This window comes from Mercenaria mercenaria, chromosome 15 (genome assembly GCF_021730395.1).
Source record: "Mercenaria mercenaria strain notata chromosome 15, MADL_Memer_1, whole genome shotgun sequence".
NCBI lineage: Eukaryota > Metazoa > Mollusca > Bivalvia > Venerida > Veneridae > Mercenaria > Mercenaria mercenaria.
The window spans coordinates 52,022,243-52,045,712 of NC_069375.1; the positions used below are offsets into that span (position 1 = coordinate 52,022,243).

At 37.5% G+C, this 23,470-nt stretch overlaps 1 protein-coding gene across 2 annotated transcripts in view; it reads left to right on the forward strand.

The window, feature by feature from the left end:
- The first annotated feature begins 14,523 nt into the window (after positions 1–14,523).
- The window catches only part of LOC123554410 (high affinity copper uptake protein 1-like), a 113,853-nt gene continuing 104,906 nt past the window's right edge, over positions 14,524–23,470 (forward strand). Inside the window, exon 1 of one of the 2 annotated variants that reach the window (XM_045344599.2) lies at positions 14,524–14,546. The gene's annotated coding sequence lies outside the window, so the exon portion shown is untranslated. Of the gene's footprint in view, positions 14,547–19,598; positions 19,756–23,470 lie in introns of those variants that run through there. The other variant, XM_045344559.2, reaches the window with a different exon arrangement.

Consider the following 23,470-nt stretch of genomic DNA (forward strand, 5'->3'; position numbering starts at 1 on the left):
TACAGCTATTACTAAAAGGCATATAGATTTGAAACTTATTTTTTCTTTTTCTAGATCAATTACCTACCTCACTGGGTCAAGTCCCATAACTCTGACATGTATTTTGGCCAAATTATGCCCCTTTTTGGACTTAGAAAATTCTGGTTAAAGTTTTGCGTGCAAGTACATACAGCTATTACTAAAAGGCATATTGATTTGAAACTTATTTTTTCTTTCTCTAGATCAATTACCTACCTCACTGGGCCAAGTCCCATAACTCTGACATGTATTTTGAGCAAATTATGCCCCCTTTTGGACTTAGAAAATCCTGGTTAAAGTTTTACATGCAAGTTACTATCTCCAAAACTAATGCAGATATTAAATTGAAACTTCACATGTGTCTTCGGGGTTATAAAACTAGTTGATAGAATCAAGTCCCATAACTCTGACATGTATTTTGGGCAAATATGCCCCTTTTGTACTTAGAAAATCCTGGTTATAAGTTTGCTGCAATTTAATACAGCTATACAAAAGGCATAACCTTTGAAACTTATTTATCTATTCTAGGTCAGTTACAACCTCACTGGGTCAAGTTCCATAAACTCTTAATGTTTTGAGCAATATGCCCCCTTTTGGACTAGAAAATCAGATTTAAAGTTTTATATGCAATACTATCTCAGAAACTAATGCAGATTGGAATTGAAATTACATTTTCTTCGGTGTTATTAAACATAAGTTTAATGCATCAAGTCCTAACTTCGGTATGCAATTTGGTCAAATTATGTCCGTTTCGAACTTAAAACTCTTTTGATATTTAAACATTTTTGGATATAATTTCCTGCTTCTGTGACAATATTTCGAATAGTCGAGCTTGGCTGTCTTACGGACAGCTCTTTTTATGCCAGTTGTAATAGAATGTTAAGCAAATATCAAATTGGGAATTTCTGTCATATGTTATCTAGGTAAGTTATGTTAATTTTCTGAAAATTTTATTGAATGACAGTGTGTTGTGCCAGATAATTGAGTTGTACATGATGTATGGGACCAGAGGAAATCACTTAAATCATTTTGTTTTGTTGTATATTTGTAATGATTTATATATCAACATGTAGTTCGGGGCTTTGATACATTGCCTTACATAGTTATATTGATGTAATTATTTATAAATTTTAATTATAATTAAAGCTAATGAATAAAATGAAAAATATGTAAATTTGTTATTTTTGTGTCTTTTTGTGTTTAACAGTTGCATCGTAGTCTGTGTGTTATAAATCTACACAAATTCCCATTTGATAATATTATTGTTGACATCCCTCCATCAGGGTCAAGGCTTTTTAAAATCTACAAGGTATTGTCTTCACTTGATAGTCGGCATCAGTTAAAATTTATGTTTAGGTCCACCCTTTCTCAAAAACTATAACAACTATAGCTTTGAAACTTTGCACCCTTGTTTATCATCATTAGGTGGCTAAATAGGCCAAGAACCATAACTCTGATAAGCATTTTGTCAGAATTATTGCCCTTTTTGTACTTAGAAAATTTGATTTTCATTGTTAAAATTTTTGTTTAGGTCAACTTTTTCCCCAAAACTATAAAAGCTGCAGCTTTGAAACTTTGCACACTTATTTATCATCATTAGAACCATAACTCTAGTGTGCATTTTGTTAGAATTATGATCCTTTTGTACTTAGAAAATATGAATTTCTTGGTCAAAAGTTTTGTTCAGGTCCACTACTTAAGTACTATAAGAACACTAGCTTTGAAACTTTGTAGACTTGTTTATCACCATAAGTTGAGTATGTAGGCCAAGAGCCATAAGTCTGATATGCATTTTGTTTGAATTATGGCCCTTTATATACTTAAAAATTTAATTTTTTTTTTTATTTAGGTCCACTTTTCTTGAATTCTGTAAGGGCTAAAACTAAAAGCTGAAACCTTGTACTCTTGTTTATTATCATAACATTTAAGTAAGTAGGTCAAGAACCATAACTCTCTTTTGCAATTGTGGGCCTTTTTAACTTAGAAAATCAGTATTTCTTGGCTGTTTTTTGTTTAAGTTCACTTTTCTTGAATACTACTATAGCTTTGAAACTTCATTTATTTTTTGTCATCAATTAAGATAACTAAAAAGGCCAAGAACGATAAAACTAAATAGGCCAAGAACGATAACTATTTTCTTGCATATTGTCCAGCACTTATAGACGAGCGATGGCACACACAGGCGGTGCTCATCTAGCTCATCTGAACCAAAAGTTCAGGGTGGGCTGTTGGTATAGGTGGATGGTCCATTGTCCATCATCCACAATTTGCATAAACATCTCTTTTGAAACAACAGGTCAGAGCTATACCAACATTGGTCTGTAGCATCCTTGCAAGGTCTTCTCTTAGATTTATTCAAGCGTTTCAGCTTGATCCTTTCATGGGCTGCTAGAGCTAAAAATAGAAAAACCTTTAAATGAAGCATTTTGATGGATCTGCATTAATCTTGGTCTGTAGCATTATTATAAGGTCCTATCTCAATAATTGAGCTTACCCCGAGCACAAAGTGCTACCAAGATTGTTCAAATTATTACAATTTGTCAAAAAAACATGGCCGCCAGGGGGTTTGGTCTCTTTTCACTATATTTATATAGAGCAAAATTTAAAATCTTCTTGACCAAAACCACAGTACCTATGGCTTTGATATTTGATATGTATCATCATCTAGTGGTCCTCTACCGAGACTTTTTAAAATTATACTTCTAGGGTCAAATATGGCCCTGGGTGTCACATGGTTTATATAGACTTATATAGGGAAAAACTTTGAAAATCTTTTGTCCAAAACATCAGGGCCTACTGGCTTTGATATTTGGTATATAGTATCATCCAATGGTCTTCTACCAAGATTGTTCAAATTATCCCTCTAGGGTCAAATATTGCCCCACCCTGGGTATATAGACTTGTATGGGGAAAACCTTCGAAAATCTTCTTGTCCAAAACCACAGGTCCTAGGGCTTTGATATATGGTATGTAGCATCATTTAGTGGTCCTCTACGAAGATTATTCAAATTATCCCCCTAGGGTCAAATATGGCCCTGCCCTGCGGGCTTACATCATTCATATAGACTTATGTAGGGAAAAATTTTGAAAATCTTCTTGTCCAAAACCACAGGGCTTAGGGCTTTGATATTTTGTACAAAGTATCATCTAAAGCCCCGAACTCACATTCCCGGTGATGGCCCCGGTTCCTCCCAGTAAACATCAGCCGGTGTACCTGGACGAACCGTGACATTTTTTTGCAAAAATGTAAGATTGATCTCATATTCCCGACTGTGTCCCGGTAAATCCCCGATAATGAAAAAAATCTAAACTTTGACCCCGGTTTAGTCCTGGTCTGACACCGGATATCCACGGCGATTGTCCGGCATAAACCCGATTGATCCCAGTGTAATCCCGAGTGACCCGGGTCGTAGCCAGTAGTGCCCCGATGACCGCAGGTAGCATTCCGTCATAGCCCGGCTGTGATCCAGTGACACAATTGGCGCCGGTGCTTACTCGGTAGCATATAAAACAGGACGCACGTCGATCCCCAAAAGTTATCTTGTAGTCACTTGAAGCGAAACATCATGCCAAAGACCAAGAAACCTGCCAGAAAATTGCCACCAGTGGGAAGCTAAGTTGAAGACGGCTCTACTGAGAAGCCAACACAGAGCCCAATGGACGAAGACTGCTGGAAAGCAAAAACCTCCCTCCCCAAAATAGGGGGAAATCGGCGAATAAACCTGGGCTTACCGTAACTTTCCATAACCCCAGCGGTACAAGACGGAGCCATACCGTGCTTTGCCTGCGCCATGCTGTCCCGGGGCTGGAGTTTGCCGCAGCTCTACCGTATATAAAGTGATTGCCAGTGACCCCGGTTTACTACGGAATATCACGGTAGACACACGGTGGATATCCGGTGTTACCCCGGAAATACTGGCATTGCGCCGATGTTGCACGGAATATGCCGGTTTTGGCCATCGTTCCCGGTGATTCCCAGTTGTATTAAATATTTTATAACAGCCGGTTTGACAAGGTTTATCAAGGATCTTCCCGGACGTTCACGGAATCGTCAAGGTTGTACGCCGGTTCAACAAGGTTGAACAAGGTTTATCCCGAACCACTGAACCGGGATAAACCGGGAGACCAAACCGTGACAGTGAGATCGGGGCTTATTGGTCCTCTACCAAGATTGTTCAAATAATCCCCCTAGGGTCAGATATGGCCCCGCCCTGGGAGTCACATGGTTAATATAGACTTATATAAAAAAAGGGCGGATGCTGTTGTCCAGTGGTAACACTGTTTGACTTGACTATGAATTTCTAAAATTTAACTTTCTAAAATTCCTAACATTGGGATAAGAGTCCTGTGTATGGGTGCTTTACACCTGGCACGCTTAAGAACCATAGAAGCTTCTGGAATTGGAGTGTCTTCTGTATCTTGCACTATCCTCCGACTAAGATTACTAACAGTCTTCTGGAGGGGTCGCCCATATGGGTTAATTTCCAGTATCGACTATAATGAAATAACTTATATACAAATAAAAACTTTGAAAATTTTTGTGTCCAAAACCACAGGGCCTAGGGCTTTGATATTTGGTATGTATAGTCTAAGAAATTCGTGAAACAATTATTGTGCATTTCCCGTGAAAAGTATGAAACTTGGCATGATTGTAGATGGATGTATTGTCCCATTTTTGACTGGGAAGCAGGTTGTAGGTATTCAAAATGCCACCAAAATTCAAGATGGCCCCCATAATTAACATTTTTAGCTCATCTGATTTTTTGAAAAAAAATGATGAGTTATTGTCATCACTTGAGCGGTTGTCGGCGTCGGCGTCGGCGTCGGCGTTGCCTGGTTAAGTTTTATGTTTAGGTCAGCTTTTCTCCTAAACTATCAAAGCTATTGCTTTGAAACTTGGAATACTTGTTCACCATCATAAGCTGACCCTGTATAGCAAGAAACATAACTCCATCTTGCTTTTTGCAAGATTTATGGCCCCTTTTGTACTTAGAAAATATCAGATTTCTTGGTTAAGTTTTATGTTTAGGTCAACTTTTCTCCTAAACTATCAAAGCTATTGCTTTGAAACTTGGAATACTTGTTCACCATCATAAGCAGACCCTGTACATCAAGAAACATAACTCCATCTTGCTTTTTGCAAGATTTATTGCCCCTTTTGGACTTAGAAAATCAGTTTTCTTGGTTAAGTTTTATGTTTAGGTCAGCTTTTATCCTAAACTATCAAAGCAATTGCTTTAAAACTTGCAACACTTGTTCACCATCATAAGTTGACCCTGTATAGCAAGAAACATAACTCCGTCCTGCTTTTTGCAAGATTTATGGCCCCTTTTGGACTTAGAAAATATCAGATTTCTTGGTTAAGTTTTATGTTTAGGTCAACTTTTTCTCTTAAACTATCAAAGCTATTGCTTTGAAACTTGCAACACTTGTTCACCATCATAAGCTGACCCTGTACAGCAAGCAACATAACTCCATCCTGCTTTTTGCAATAATTATTGCCCCTTTTGGACTTAGAAAATCATATTCTTGGTTGAGTATTATGTTTAAGTCAACTTTTCTCATAAACTATCAAAGCTATTGCTTTAAAACTTGCAACAGTTTTTCACCATCATAAGTGGACACTGTACATCAAGAAACATAACTCTTTCCTGCTTTTTGCAAGAATGATGGCCCTTTTTAGACTTAGAAAATCATGGGTAGGACAATATTTCTATTACACAAAAAAAATCAGATGAGCGTCAGCACCCGCAAGGCGGTGCTCTTGTTATAAAAAATGCTCTTGCATTGTATACATGGCGAAAAAAAAAGGTAGCAGAAAGTAGTTTTAGCTAGAGATAAGCTCTGTATGCTTATAGAAAACAGTCCAATATGGCCAAATCCAAGATGGCCGCCATAAAATCATTTTTCCATGAAAATCGCTTTTCAAATGGACGAATTGTGCAAAAATTATGAAATGTTGCATGGTACTCTTCAAACAATTTTGTTTTACTAGTAAATTATCTCAACTATACATCTGTGTCTGTGTTTTTACTTTTCGTCTCGGCTTTGAAAACAAACTAATATCAATATGAAAACAGTTTTCCCTTTTACTTTATGCACTGTACACTAACATATCCATTATTAACTTTACAAGTTTCTGTTATATACCTATCTGATCCAATTGTTGCACAATTCTTTGTAATCACAAGCATTTATACTCATATTGACAAAACATTTATTAATAGGAACAAAACTTTTAGATAAAATAAGTTGGTAGAACAGTATTTTGCTAATTTTAATGGTTTTGAAAATAAAATTATTCGCGTTTCGAAATTACTTTTCTTGGTAGTTTATCCCAGTACTAGTTTGGTCTGAAGTTTATGCTAGTATATTTGGGCGCTCTTTCTCACGTGAATTTCGTGAAATATTTCGGCGTATATAAGTGTGAACTGATATTGTTCTCACCACTCGAGGTTTATGATTGGCAGCAAACAGTCTGTACCCGCCCTCCCTCCCATGATGTATGTTGTCCTCTATTTTAGTTATAGCTTGCTTCAACGAAACAAACTGGCATGAAAATCGCTTGTCTAGAATATTAGTTTATTTTATTATAAAATATATGTTGTTTTTGGTTTATGTTTACTATTCTACGCAGGTTATGTTAAGTTTTGAATATATATAATGTGTGTTTGTTTTTTTTCTAAGTAAATCACTCCGACTGTTAGTTGTAAAGCTACAATTTTGGTTGTATCTGTTTGGTTCTGGTGATGTCTTTTCTAATAAAATGTTAAACACCAGATAAAATTAGAGATTTTATTAATTATTCACGCCTGTGTTTTACGCAAACTTGAAACATTTATCTTAACAACATGATTAAATTTACTTTTAGTCTCGTTTCAGTTCAAATTTACCCGGATACTAGATCGCTTGGAACCATACGAAGAACATTAAATCGATTGTTGAAATACGAATTTACTTCGCGAACAATTGTACACTTATATGCTGCCAATTATATACCTTATTCCTACTTTATTGTTACTTTTTAGCTCGACTATTCGAAGAATAAGTAGAGCTATCCTACTCACCACGGCGTCGGCGTCGGCGTCACACTTTGGTTAAGTTTTTCGTACCAGTCCACATTTTGACAATGTCTTTTGAGATAAAGCTTTGAAACTTTCAACACTTGTTTACCATCATCATGGCCAGTTATAGGCAAGAGCACATAACTCCATCAAGGATTTTGGCTGAATTATGGCCCCTTTTGACTTAGAAATCATGGTTAAGTTTTTCGTACCAGTTCATATTTTGACAAAGTCTTTTAAGATAAAGCTTTGAAACTTTCAACACTTGTTTACCATCACTATGGCCAGTTATAGGCAAGAGTACATAACTCCATCAGGGATTTTGGCTGAATTATGGCCCCTTTCGACTTAGAAATCTTGGTTAAGTTTTTCGTACCAGTTCATATTTATACAAAGTCTTTTGAGAAAAAGCTTTGAAACTTTCAACACTTGTTTACCATCACCATGTCCAGTTATAGGCAAGAGCACATAACTCCATCAAGGATTTTGGCAGAATTATGGCCCTTTTTGACTTAGAAATCTGGGTTAATATTTCATACCAGTTCATATTTTGACAAAGTGTTTTGAGATAAAGCTTTGAAACTTTCAACACCTGTTTACCATCACCATGTCCAGTTATAGGCAAGAGTACATAACTCCATCTAGGATTTTGGCTGAATTATGGCCCCTTTTGACTTAGAAATCTTGGTTAAGTTTTTCGTACCAGTTCATTTTTTTGTAAAGTGTTTGACATATGGCTCTGAAACTTTTATCACTTGTTTAGTATAACAGTCTCTCTATCTGTAGGAAAGAGAACATATTAACTCTGTCATCCATTTTGGCTGAATTATGGCCCTTTTTGGACTTTGAAATTGGTTCTGTTTTCATACAAGTCCATGTTTTGTCAAAACTATTTGACATATGGCTTTTAAACTTTGAACACTTGCTTATCATTATGATTTACATCTGTAGGCAAGAGTACATAACTATTTTGACTGAATTATGGCCCTTTTTGGACTTTGAAATTGGCTCATATATTGCCATTTAGTGCAAGACTTATCGAAATCAAAGTAATACAGGAACATTGTTTGTCTAATCTATTTATTTCTTTTGTCTGAATATCTGTGGAAATATTTTGACCCCATTCTTCAATCAGTTCTTCGAATAGTCGAGCGCGCTGTCATCAGACAGCTCTTGTTTGTCTTGTTGAAGGTAATTGAGATTAGAGAATAATTGATTTACTCACAGCTTTAGCGTGAGTAATCTGAATTTCTGAGTGTTGTCCTTTGATATTTAATGTACTGTTTTAACTTACGGCTGCATTTAAACAAAGGGGTGGGCGGGTGCAAGGGTTGGTGTAGGGGGGCAGGTTCCGCAACTTTCATTTATATTTTTTGCATGTAAACAAAAGAAACCAGTTTTTATACATAACTGTTTAGTATCAAAGAATACAAGTAACATAGGATAAGATAATGTGTATTTTCAGTCCGGACAATATGTATAACATGGCTTGTATACTTTAGAAAAGACAATCAAGTGTCGGTAGTGAATCTATAAATAGATTCTTAGTGCTGGCCATCTTGGAATATATAGTCTTGATAATATAAGGGTATATATTTTATAATGACTGTTCCAAGTAACATCCTTTTACGTGATGTAATCAATTATTTCGCCATTTTCAGATAAAAGGAGTTTTGATGGCCATCTTGGATCTTGCATGGTGGCCATATTGATTTTTATACGCCCGTTTGAAAAACGGGACGTATTATGGGAACGCCCCTGGCGGGCGGGTGGGCGGCGTCCACAGACTTTGTCCGGAGCATATCTTCTACATGCATGAAGGGATTTTGATGAAACTTGCACAGTTGTTCACCATCATGAGACGGAGTGTCATGCGCAAAAACCAGGTCCCAAGGTCTAAGGTCAAGGTCACACTTAGAGGTCAAAGGTCAAATTCAAGAATGACTTTGTCCGGAGCATATCTTCTTCATGCATGGAGGGATTTTGATGAAAGTTGGCACAATTGTTCATCATCATGAGATGGAGTGTCATGCACAAAAACCAGGTCCCTAGCTCTAAGGTCAAGGTCACACTTAGAGGTCAAAGGATACAAGAAAGAAAACTTTGTCCGGAGCATATCTTCTTCATGCATGGAGGGATTTTGATATAACTTGGCACAAATGTTCATCACCATGAGGCAGAGTGTCATGCGCAAGAACCAGGTTCCTAGGTCTAAGGTCAAGGTCACACTTAGAGGTCAAAGGATACAAGAATGAAAACCTTGTCCGGAGCATTTCTTCTTCATGCATAGAGGGATTTTGATATAACTTTGCACAAATGTTCACCACCACAAGGCGGAGTGTCATGCGCAAGAACCAGGTCCCTAGGTCAAAGGTCAAGGTCACACTTAGAGGCCAAAGGTCAGATACAATAATGACTTTGTCCGAAGCATTTCTTCTTCATGCATGGAGGGATTTTGATGTAACTTGGCACAATTATACACCATCATGAGACGAAGTGTCATGCGCAATTCCCTTCTTTAGAATTACTTCCCTTTGTTGTTACTATAAATAGCTTATATTGTAACTTTTTCATTACTAGTCTGAGGGAAAAATTGAGACCACTTTTCTGTAGTACAACATGCATGCTACATCCAATTATGAGGTGTATTTTGACCAATCTCTACCTGGTAAAGATTTTTGTGTGGACTAACAATTTTTTTTTGGATTTTTTTTTTTTTTTTTTTTTTAAGATTATCTTTCCTTAGTTGTTTTCTGTGGTACAACATAGATGTTATTTTCAAATTTTAGGTGTATTTTAAGGTATCTCTACCTGGTAAGGAGTTTTTTTGGACTTAGAAAAACAAATGACTTACAATGATTACTAAACAACCACAAAATTAAAATTCCATTTGCAAATACAGGTGCTAGAGTAAAGAAATTTGCTGTGACGGGCGTATATTGTGACATTCTGGCACTCTTGTTCAGTATAAATCACAGATTTATTCGAAGTGTAGTATATATTCCACTATTATTCAAAAGCTTTTTTACAGGATACACACACTTGTTTTACCATTTTCTTAGTACTGTGAAATCATTAATATTCGTGGGGGACTAATTTTCGTGGATTTCGATGTTGAATCAGTCCACGAAATTTAATCCCAATGAACAAGTTCAATGCCCATTCATTTTATGTTAAAAAATTGAAATCCATGAATTCATATCCCCACAAAATTGTCGTTTTGACCAAAACCACGAAATTTCATGCCCACGAAATTAAATGATTTTACAGTATACTGAATTATGGTGGTCACCTTGGATTTCCATAAACAGCTTCCCAGTCTTAAATGAAGCATAATTTTTTTAGCTCACTAGAGCACAAAGTGCTCAAGGTGAGCTATTGTGACTTGTCATTGTCCGGCATCCGTCGTGCATCGTCCGTCAAGATTTGCCTTGTGAACACTCTAAGGCCACATTTGTGACCCATCTATTATGAAACTTGGTAGTTCGAAATGTGTTAGTTGTTGATTGATCATCTCAGGTCCAAATTTGAAACTTGGTCAGAATGATTGTCTTGATGATTTCTAGGTCAAATTTGAATCTGGGTCATGTGGGGTTAAAAACTAGGTCACCCAGTCAAATAAAAGGAAAAGTTTGTGAACACTCTAGAGACCACAATTTTGACTCAGTCTTTATGATATTTAGTCAGAATGTTTGTCTTGATGATCTCTAGGTCAAGTTCGAAACTGGGTCATGTTGGGTCAAAAACTAGGTCAGTAGGCTAGATCAAAAGAAAAAGCTTGTGAACAATCTAGAGGCCACAGTTGTGACCCAATATTTATGAAACTTCGTCAGAATGTTTGTCTTGATGATTTCTATGTCAAGTTTGAATCTGGGTCATGTGGGGTCAAAAACTAGGTCACCCGGTCAAATCAAAGGAAAAACTTGTGAACACTTTAGAGGCCACAATTTTGATTCAATCTTTATGAAACTAAGTCAGAATGTTTGTCTTGATGATCTCTAGGTCAAGTTCGAAACTGGGTCAGGTGGGGTCAAAAGCTAGGTCAGTAGGCCAGATCAAAGGAAAAGCTTGTGAACACTCTAGAGGCCACAGTTGTGACCCAATATTTATGAAACTTAGTCAGAATAATTATCTCGTTGATTTCTATGTCAGGTTTGAATCTGGGTCATGTGGGGTCAAAAACTAGGTCACCCCGTCAAATCAGAGGAAAAACTTGTGAACACTTTAGAGGCCACAATTTTGACTCAATCTTTATGAAACTTGGTCAGAATGTTTGTCTTGATGATCTCTATGTCAAGTTTGAAACCCGGTCATGTGGGGTCATAAACTAGGTCACTAGGCCAGATCAAAGGAAACTCTTGTCAACACTCTAGAGACCACAATTTAAGTTTGAAACTCATGAGAATTGATCAGAATGTTTGTCTTGATAATCTATAGGTCTTGTTCAAACTGGGTCATGTGGGATCAAAAACTAGGTCACCCTGTCAAATCAAAGGAAAAACTTGTGAACACTTTAGAGGCCACAATTTTGACTCAATCTTTATGAAACTTAGTCAGAATGTTTGTCTTGATGATCTCTAGGTCAACTTCTAAACTGGGTCATGCGGGGTCAAAAACTAGGTCACTAGGCCAGATCAAAGGAAAAGCTTGTTAACACTCTAGAGGCCACAGTTGTGACCCAATATTTATGAAACTTGGTCAGAATGATTCTTGATGATTTCTAGGTCAAATTTGAATTTGGGTCATGTGGGTTCAAAAACTAGGTCACCCGGTCAAATCAAAGGAAAAGCTTGTGAACACTCTTAGAGGCCACAATTTTGACTCAATCTTTATGATACTTGGTCAGAATGTTTGTCTTGATGATCTCTAGGTCAAGTTCGAAACTGGGTCATGTGGGGTCAAAAACATGGTCAGTAGGCCAGATCAAAGGAAAAGCTTGTGAACACTCTAGAGGTCACAGTTGTGACTCAATCTTTATGAAACTTGGTCAGAATGTTTGTCTTGATGACAGGTTTTAATCTGGGTCATTTGGGGTCAAAAACTAGGTCACATGGTGAAATCAAAGGAAAAGTATGTGAACACTCTAAAGGCAACAGTTGTGACTCAATCTATATGAAACTTAGTCAGAATGTTTGTCTTGATGACCTTTAGGTTAAATTCGAAACTGGGTCATTTGGGGTCAAAAACTAGGTCAGTAGGCCAGATCAACTCTGGTGAGCAATATAGGGCCATCATGGCCCTCTTGTTTATAATATTTATCTACTACTATGCCAAGTTTCATGCTTTTTATAGAAGGTGCACAATTTGCCCCTTTTTATGCACAGATTTCTTGGACTAGTAGCATCATTGATTGGTCTTCTACTAAGATTGTTCAAATTATCCCCCTAGAGTCAAATATGGCCCCACCCTGGGGGTCACATGGTTTATATAGACTTATATGGGAAATCTTCTTGTCCAAATTCACAAGGTCTAGGGCTTTGAAATTTTGTATGGTAGTCCTCTACTAAGATTGTTCAAATTATCCCCCTAGGGTCAAATATGGCCCCGCCCTGAGGGTCACATTGTTTATATAGACATATATAGGGAAAAACTTTGAAAATCTTCTTGTTCAAAACCACAGGGCCTAGCGCTTTGATATTTGGTATGTAACATCATCGAATGGTCTTCTACCAAGATTGTTCAAATTATCCCCCTAGGGTCAAATGTGGCCCCGCCCTGGGTATATAGACTTATATGGGGAAAAACTTTGAAAATCTTCTTGTCCAAATCCACAGGGCCTAGTGCTTTGATATTTGGTATGTAACATCATCAAATGGTCTTCTACCAAAACTGTTCAAATTATCCCCCTAGGGTCAAATGTGGCCCCTTCCTGGGTATATAGACTTATATGGGAAAAAACTTTGAAAATCTTCTTGTCCAAATCCACAGGGCCTAGGGCTTTGAAATTTTGTATGTAGCATCATCTAGTGGTCCTCTACCAAGATTGTTCAAATTATCCCCCAAGGGTCCAATATGGCCCCGCCCTGGGGGTCACATGGTTTATTTAGACTTATATAGGGAAAACTTTTTAAATCTTCTGGTACAAAACCACATGGCCTAGGGCTTTGATATTTAGTATGGAGCATTAACAAACTATCAAGTTTGTTCAAATCATTACTATGGGATCAAAATTGACTTCGCCCTGGGGTCAACAGTTTTTAAATTGGCTTATATAGGGAAAAACCTTTAAGAAAATATTTTCTGAAACCATAAGGCCCAGAGCTTAGATGTTTTGTATGTGGCATGCTCTAGTGGTTCTTTACCATGTTGTTTAAATCATGATCCTGGGATCAATATAGGCCATGCCCTTGTGGTCACCTGTTTTACATTGACTTGTTTTTGAAGCAATGATAATGTCTTATGACTTACTGAAAATCCCTTACAGAACAAGGCTTCTCTAGTGTACATTAAGTTTACTATATGTGTACTATTCGCATACAATGAAGTTGCGGCAGGAGTACACCAGATGTTCACGGCAACGGGTGTATAGTCTGCATACATTTATTTGATGTTCGCGAATAGTAAACGGGAGGCCCAAAGTACGCTAACAGTACACTGCAAAAATTGATAGTATACCAAACATACACAACAGGGACTTAAAATTTATATTGAACAATTTTTTATTTGCTGAATGTTCACAGCAGCAACTTGAAGTTTTTTTTTCCATAGTTAAAGTACACGACACATACACCGCAGGGACTTAAGATTGGTATTTCATAATTTTTGGTTTGCAGACTGTTCGCAGCAAAAACTTAAAACTTTTATCTGAAACCATATGTTATAATACGAAACATACACTGCAAGGACTTAAAATTTATGGTTAATTATATAAGATTTGTTGAAATAAACATCATTACTTTTACTCCTAGAGTAGATCTGACACCAAGAAGAACATCATTAACAGTAGTTGCATAAATAATATTGCATTTTTTTCCACCTGGCTATTAAGGGGTGATAAATTAATCTACTGCAGTGTATATGCTGCTTGTCTCACAACAGGAGATTACCACAGACTGATAAGATCTTTAGAAATTCTACAGGCCAAGAGGTCAGCCAATGAAAATAAAGTCAGTGAACTACTTCTTGGGGCAGTGCATGTACCACAAAAAGTAATCCTTAACTTTTTTTTTTTTTTATCAGAGTAATCTTTAAAATTTATGAGTATCTAAATGGAATAAAATCTTACTCTAGTACAGAAATAGTTTTAACATCTAGATATATCCTTCATTAGCTAACTGTAAATGACACATTTGCCCAAGAATATCAAAATTTCAAATCTATAAACAGGAAGTTCTTTGAGAGCAGGATGGAGTTATTTCACTAGGCTACAAAGAAGTTTATTTATATGGCTCTAAATTTGTTTACAATGTGCAGTTTATATTTATCATGGAATTTAAGAGTAATGAAAAGAATACAAATTAAATGGTGAGTCAGTATATTATTTATTCATTTTCCAACAGTTATCTAGATTACCTGTAACTATAGTAGCTCTAAAACATATATTGTTCATATGTAGCTCAATGTGAGCTATTTAAATCATGGAAAAATGAAAAAATACTTTGTGCATGTATCAATTTATTTTTTCATGGAACTTTGTAAGAATATAATTATCTTCCTATATTCAAACAAGTATCTGGATTAAAAAAAAAATGTATGTTATAAGGTCAACTTAAGTGTGGAAGTGAAAATTGATTTATTTAGATTTTATTATTTCATGGTATAACTGAATAAATAATACCTTAAAATATTGGCTTTTGGCAATAAGTAAAATAAAAATGGTCTTAAAGTAAACTTACTAGTTGTGTTTGTGCATACATCCTTTATTTTACACGAGTTTATTTGACTGCAATATAATAGTATTGCAGAACCATAAAATTTCTGTCTGCCGACATTTTTGTGAGTATATTCTATACAGTTTTTTGTATAGATTTAGTAAGGGTGTAATAATTTATTTGATATAACCATTAGTCATGTATACATATATATATATATATTATCTATCACCATGCATTATGTTGCCGCGTACATTATGTGTACAAAACCTGCCGTGTACATTATGTGTACAAATCCTGCCGTTAACATTCTGCGTACATTGCCTGCTGTTTACATTCTGCAAATGGAACCTTGCTGTGTATAGTACGCGTACAAAACCTGCCGTGAACATTCTGCGTATAATGCCTGCCGCGTACATTCTGAAAAGTTTATTGTCAGCATACATGCCGCATACATTTCTGCAGTATACACTCCGTGTACGTCTGCGGTGTACATGCAGTGTATATTTTCTGTGGTGTACCTTTTGCAAACTAAAATGTCCACGGGAAGAAATGTATGCGGCAAACCATCAATTTTCTGAAAAGTGTACTGTTGGCGTATGTTTCGTGTATATCAAGTGTATGAGTCGCGAACATCTTATTTTGTATACCGGCAATAAACATATAGTATGCCGAAGGTTCACTGCAATAGTACGCGGGAGACCATTTTCTTCCGTAAGGGATGCCATAAAACTTTAGAAACTGTTGAGATCAAGCTAAAACCTTGTATGTTTTCATGCATTTAGGTTGCTTGTACATTTCAAATGAAACTGGCACAATGTCAGAGGAAAACGGCATACAGGCACTAAATAGGAAAATGGCACGAAAAAAAAGGTAGTTGCATAATGTCGGATACATATAGTCCTCAGTTTTTTTTGCTCTGTAGAGCTATTTTCCTTATTTTCTTTGCATTTTTTTTGCTAAAATCACATGACAGTTCTATGACGGACATGAAACAAATTCTACACACAAAACAAAGTTTACAACAAATAGTGGTACAGAAGGGTAAGAGCCGATCATGATAGAATTGTACACAATCTTAAATGAAATAGATCATGTAGAAAATAATGAAATGTTTATTCAAGTTGTTTCCAGAAATACTAGAGGTCATAATAAGAAATTATACAAAAAAGGGCCCGTACAGAAACTTGTTTAAAATGTTTCTGTCTCGGGGTGGTTGATACATGGAACAACCTACCAGAACAAGTGGTAAATGCACCCACTCTAAATTCCTTTAAGTCTAGACTTAACAGTTTTGGGTTGTGGCAAATAAATTTTCGCCTAGTTGCTATAGTTAAGGGGTTAAGTTGGGTACTAAAAAGCTTCAACATAAGACAGTGTGAAACAGTGTACATAGATTTAAACTATTGAGAACAGTGTGTTATAATAAACATAAGACAGTGTGAAACAATACGTGTACATAGATTTAAACTATTGAGAACAGTGTGTTATAATAAACATAAGACAGTGTGAAACAGTACGTGTACATAGATTTAAACTATTGAGAACAGTGTGTTATAATAAACATAAGACAGTGTGAAACAGTGTACATAGATTTAAACTATTGAGAACAGTGTGTTATAATAAACATAATTAAGACAGTGTGAAACAGTGAACATAGTTTTAAACTATTGAGAACAGTGTGTTATAATAAACATAATTAAGACAGTGTGAAACAGTGTACATAGATTTAAACTATTGAGAACAGTGTGTTATAATAAACATAAGACAGTGTGAAACAGTGTACATAGATTTAAACTATTGAGAACAGTGTGTTATAATAAACATAAGACAGTGTGAAACAGTGTACATAGTTTTAAACTATTGAGAACAGCGTGTTATAATAAATATAAATGAAAAAGATAACAAAATAGTATGAAGTGATCTGCATGTTATAATAACTATAATATAAATGAAAGATAACAATACCTATATTGTGAACTGGAAGTGTCATATACCAAACGGGAAAACATATTTTTCATTACTGCTCATGAACAGACTCAATCAAACTGAGTCTGCAATTTTCCCTGTTTGCCTCACGGATCTTATTACTTTCCAGATTTTATATGACAAAAGGACCCAAGAAAAATATTGTTTATACAGGATCACACTGTATGGTCTCGGGAACTAAATGAACTACATGAACATGTCCCGTGCAATCTTTGTAAAACAAGAGGGCCATAAGGACCCTAAATTGCTCACCTGACCTTGTATGTATGACACACTGAATCATGTATGGTAACAACCAAGTTAAGTATAAACTAATAGCCCCTAAAAAAGGCCGAAGTGCCACTATTTAGACAAGCTCGGGAGAGGATATGGAGCAAGTTTGATGAAAATCAACCAAGCATTTTATAAGAAGTCACTTTTAAAAAGGTTTTGTATTTTTAGCTCTATAGCCACCCTTCTTCTTCTTCTTCTTCCGTTCTTGTACTGGTCCCACTCTGGGGCAACGTCGTACAATGGTGTATGTACAAGGTGGTGTGTGCGGTGCTCAATTATTTACAGTGCAGGGTAAAAGCAGATAAAAACGACGTTGCAGCTTAGTGGGGTGATGTTGCCAGGGCCCTCTTGAAGGCCTCGACGCTGTTGGCCATGATGACTTCCTGTGGGAGCCAGTTCCATAGTCTGGAGGCGGAGGCGAAGAAGGAGTGAAGGAGGACGTCTTTGCCACAAAAAGGTGGATAGAGTCTCATGGAGTGGCCACGGGTGTTGATGGAGGTAGGGTGGAAAAACCTCGTTGGTGGTGTTATGTCGACAAGGCCGTGGACTATTCTGTAGGTCATGACTAACTTGGCGTTGGAGCGACGTATATGTAGGGGTAGCCAGCCGATATCAGACACCATTTGGCTAGTACTGCTAGTGATGCGGTAATCGCCCTTCACAAAACGTGCTGCTCGGCGCTTGACTGCCTCAAGTTGGTCAATGTTGGTCTGTGTGTGAGGGTCCCAAGCAGAGCTGGCATACTCTAGAATAGGCCTGACGAGGGTCTGGTAACACTGTGCCTTGACTTCCTGTGGGCAGCTCGTCAGGTTCCTTCTGAGAAAGGCAAGGCTGTTGTTTGCCTTTTTGGCTGTTTTGGCGACGTGGGTGTTCATGGAGAGTTGCTCATCAAGGTACACGCTCAGGTATTTGCCTTCTTTCACTACTTGGAGCTCACTGCCATGGATGTAGTAGGCTGCCTTGATAGGGGTTGACTTCCTGGTTATGCGTATAACCTCGCACTTGGATGCATTGAACGACATCTGCCAGTCGCGCTCCCATTGCTGAAGTCTATCTAGGTCTTGTTGTAAGGCTTGCGCATCCTGTGTGGTGCTGATCTTCCTGTACAAGAGGCTGTCATCAGCAAAAAGGCACGTTGTGGACTTGGTTTGGAGTGGGAGGTCATTAATGTAGAGCAGGAAGAGTAGGGGTCCGATGACTGATCCTTGGGGCACGCCTGAAGTGACTGGTGCTGTATCAGATGATCTTCCCTCTACTAAGACTTGTTGTGTACGGTTGGCCAGGAAACTGCGTATCCACTGCAGAAGGTTGCCCCTGATACCGTAGTACTCTAGCTTGCTGGCAAGTCGCTCAAGGGGAACCTTATCGAATGCCTTGCTGAAATCAAGCAAGACTGCGTCGATTTGTTCCATCTCTTCCAGGCCTGCGGCTAGGTCGTGTATCGTGAGAATAAGCTGGCTCTCAGTAGACCTCCTCTTTCTGAAGCCATGCTGTTGGTCCGACAGTATCTTATGTTTATCGAGGTGGGCCATAATCTGGCTGTGAAGGATGTGCTCGATAATCTTGCTGCATACTGAGGTTAGCGATATCTGCCGATAGTTGGCAGGGTCACTGTGGTCTCCCTTTTTGAAGATAGGTGTGACATTCCTGTGCCTCTAGTCTGTCGGTACTTGGCCTTGGTCGACTGATGCAGAGAAGATGAGTGCTAGTGATGGTGCCAGATCTTCTGCGTAGTCTTTCAGGAACCTTGTCGGAATGTTGTTGGGACCAGTCACCTTGTGTGGGTCTAGGTCAACAAGAAGCTTCCGCACACCCTCGACACCGATGCTGAAACTGTGCATGTCGGGGTGGGGACTGTTTCCTAGTGATGGGATGTGGGAGGTGTCTTCCCTGGTAAACACTCCACTGAACTGCTGGTTTAGAATGGTAGCTTTGGTGGTTGGTTCGCTGTGGGTGAGACCGTTTGCTTTCAGGGGTGATATGCCGCTCTTGTCGCACCTCTTCCCCTTGACCAGGGAGTACAGTTTCTTTGGATTACGGTCTGTTGTAACCATGTCCCTGATGTATCTATTGTATGTCTGTCTGCACTTGTAGCGGGTGTCCTTGGTGATCTGCTTGTAGCGAATGTGGTCGGCTTCATTGCCAGTAGCTCTTGCCCGCTGGAATGCCCTCTTCTTTCTTCTGGAGAGGCGTTTGGCTTTCCTGGATATCCAAGGCTGGTTGTAGCGAGAGTTGCTACTGAGACCCATATGGTCCACTCAGAAGATCCTATGAAGATAGTGTTGATCTGAAGATTGGATGCTCGAGTTCCAGTGTCAGTAGTTTTTCAGTTGGAGGAATTGGGGCTCGAACACAAGATCCCTGGTATCGTAGTCAACCGTAGTCATCGTCTGCCTAATTGTATAGAGTGTAGTGATGACGATGATAATGAATGTAATTTTCATTCGACAATATACTATGGGAATTACTGCCCTTCAACAGTCGGTAGTTGTTGTTTTCACAAGCTGATGTCAAAAAGTAGAGAGTCTATGTGATCATCAGCACTCACATCTGTACTTTGTATATCTTAGGACAAAAGCGACATTTATCTCAGAGTGCAGGTATCTTTCAGTATTGAATTTTTCGCAAATCACCGTTTATGTCTTTAAGGATGTGGCTAGGTGTCCGGTACAGTGCTCTAGGGTATAGCGGATAGCTAACTAATTTTTCCTGCATTCCAATTCAAAGAAATGACAATAATAGGTTTTTTAGTATATCAGACAGAAAACATCTATTATTCTTAAAACAGTCTGCTTTTCATAGAAATTCATGTGTTTTTTCTCTCCACGCCATTGTTTACATATGAGCTGATTTAGGGTGTACAGGATAGCTTGGTATTTTTTACATTATTAGTTTAAAATCACATCTTTAAAATTTTCAAGACATCTTTACTATAAATCAGAAATAACAATGTATTCTCTTTTCAAACATCAGCTTTTTAAATTTCTATCAAATACTTTTCATTCACTGACGTTTTTTACATATGCACTGATTTAGTCTATAGGGGATAGCTTTATTTTACATTTGATGACATATGAAAAATAACACAATGAGCAAATATTTAAAATGTATGTCAGAATGTCTGTTTGCATGCCAGTAAAAGAATGATATGAAAATTTATACAATAATTCAAGTCTAAATGTAAAATTTATCAACCTATCCTCTATACCCTAAAATCCGCTATACCCTAAAGCACTGTAGTCGAACTAATCCCACGTATACTGTACTATTGTACAGTTGGTTTTATATTGTGACGGTCAAACTGTAACTGTCAGAAATTTTGAAGCAGCCACTCAGCGACAGTAAGCTTGTCTAGGTGTCCGGTAACCGGACTTCTAGACGTAGGTTAGACCTCGAGGCTAGAGGTACGTTGAACTGTGACCTACTGTATTTACAAGGTTGGTGGGGAAATTTTATAGGAAGTGGCTATTCTTACGGTCCCGTAGGAATAGCCTCGCAGGCTATTCTTACGGCTCTCCCGTAAGAATAGTGAAAAGCCCGCAGGTGTCTATTCCTACGGCTCTCCCTTACAAATTATGAAAAGTCCGCAGGTGTTTATCGATTTCCCCTAGTATAACACATTTTGTTACATTTTATTGCTTTCCTTTGCCTTTGTTACATAAACAAACACCTTTAAAACAACGAATTTAACGTACTGTAGTGTAAAATATTTATTTAACTGAAATTTTCAAAAAAAAGAAATGGAATTTGTCTTCTTGTCTTCTAAATAAATCAGAAAAAGGTTGTTGGTTGTACAGATGTAGATGTAAATACATACGACATTAATATTGAAAACACATAAAATTTTGACCAAGTGTTTTCAAGTATGGGCCCTTCAAGTAAACTAATTAGAGAATTATTGATATATGTTTCGTGTATATACACGCAAAATTTTCACTCCGTACAAATCTATTACCACTCTAAACATATTTATCACACATGTCATTTTTGGAATAGTTGAAAATATATAACAGTTGAATGACTGCCGAAGGAATAGACATCTGCGGGCTTTTCACTATTCTTACGGGAGAGCCGTAAGAATAGCCTGCGAGGCTATTCCTACGGGACTGTAAGAATAGCCACTTCCAATTTTATAATAATTATGATGTTAACAGGCTGGTAACATTGCCTGATCGGGCTTTCGACATAAAAACTAATATTTTGTAGTGATAGTAGGTTTATAGGCCACTTCCAACAGCCTTGCTGTTGGGTTAACCCTTTAGCGACGTGGTTGAGTGTCCGCCTACAGATCTCGAGGTCCGGGGTTCGAGTCCCAGTAGGGACCTTGGTATTTTCTCTCCCAGGGTTTACTTTAATTTCTTGAAAAATAATGAAGATATTTCTTTCAAACTTGGTCCATTAATTAAGCATAACATATGATACAAATTAAAATATAAATAACTTGGTTGCCTTCAGTTTTGATAGAATTATTTCCCCTTTTCAGATTTTTATGACGCATAATTTTTGAAGTCCAAAAAGACATGTTCTAAAACGGGCAATGCTGATTGGCTATACGCGGCTATCGGTGACAAGCGAGTAACTCCGCCCACATGTTTTGCTCTCGAGTCAAACCTTGTGTATTCACAGGTTTATGTAATCAATTAATTTTCATTGCGACTCACTGCAGAAACGTGCGTCCGGGGACTCCCAAGCTGCAATAAACACGCATATACCGGGACCAATTATGCGTACAGGGACGCCGATTTCGGCGTTTCCGAGAACCCTGATACTGTTTAAAAAAATCTCTAGGACTGGCTGGAGTTGGGTGTTAGATATAAAAATGGACCAGAGGAAGAGGTATGAGAGTAGAAGAGGGATGGGTGTGGAGTGATATCACTTAATTGACTGGCTCGAATAATTTCCTTAAATCCACTTAATTTTACTCATATTTTTCAAAACCAATTAAGACTTTAGAAACATAATTTTAATCACTGACACTTTCTGAGATTAAAATAAGGTAACTGAAATTTACCCAAATTTTTGACGCATCAAATTTAGAAATTGGGTTAAACATGTTTGACAACTGTTTCTTTTGATGTGAGCCGACACCAGCAGATCAAAGAGACACCAGCAGATCAAATAAGACAGTATTCGAGTGATGTCATAGTGATGTCACTGCTATTGACATGTATTTAATTCACATACAGTCGAAACTCGGTATCTCAAACTCGCTTACCTCGAAATTCCGCTTAAGTCGAAGAAATTTTCAAGTCCCACCAAATTTCCTTCTTTATATATGTAATTCAACTCTGGTTACGTCAAAATTTGACTTACCGAGACTCCGGATGTGTCGAAAGGGATTTTCAGTCCTGTCAATAAAATTCAAGTGCATTGTAAACTCGGTATGTCGAAGTAAGAAAAATATGCGATAAAATTGCACACATCTCATTGTGAATGTGGTTGGCCCATGTTTATTGCTTAACCAGAAAGCCGTGATACCGAAATATCAAAGGTGCAGCGATTATCAAAGTGAGATGATGTCATACTTATTTGCACGTGCCATGATGATAATTGTTTGATGTAAACGTTAGATTTCTTTATTCAGCGGTTGTTTGTTTTTGAGACGTTATGAAAATTGCTTTAATAAGGATTTATTAGAGGAAATCGTGATGAGAGTGTATAAAACATTAACTTTTTGCGTGAAAGCATCATTTGTTCAAAATGTCAGATCAAAATGTTGTCAAACCTCCGGGAGAAACGTGGTAAACTTGACTCAAAAATATTTGAGGTTAGTATCATTTTCATTCTTCGAAAACTGAAAACTTTGATAACACACAAACTGTACGGAATCGTGTACGCGTAAAGTGTCGACAGTGTATACAAGGTATCAAGGAAATAGTTTTTATTTTTCAGTAAATCTTTTCGTAACTTAACCAACTTATTTATCATTTTGTCCATATACGTCCCTCCTCATAACTCGAATTTCGGTTATCTCGAAATAAAAAGCACGGTCCCTTGAAATTCGAGATACCAAGTTTCGACTGTACTTGTTATTTAAAGTGACTGACTTTGAGTGCATTAGCACTGGGAGCTTGATTTATTTACTGCTGATATGGAATTAACTTTTTTAGCTCGACTATTCATAGAATAGTAGAGCTATTGGACTCGCCCATGCGTCAGCGTCCGCGTCCCGATTTGGTTAAGTTTTTGTATGTAAGCTGGTATCTCAGCAACCACTTGTGGGAATGGATTGAAACTTCACACACTTATTCACTGTGATAAACTGACCTACATTGCACAGGTTCCATAACTCTATCTAGCTTTTTTACAAAATTA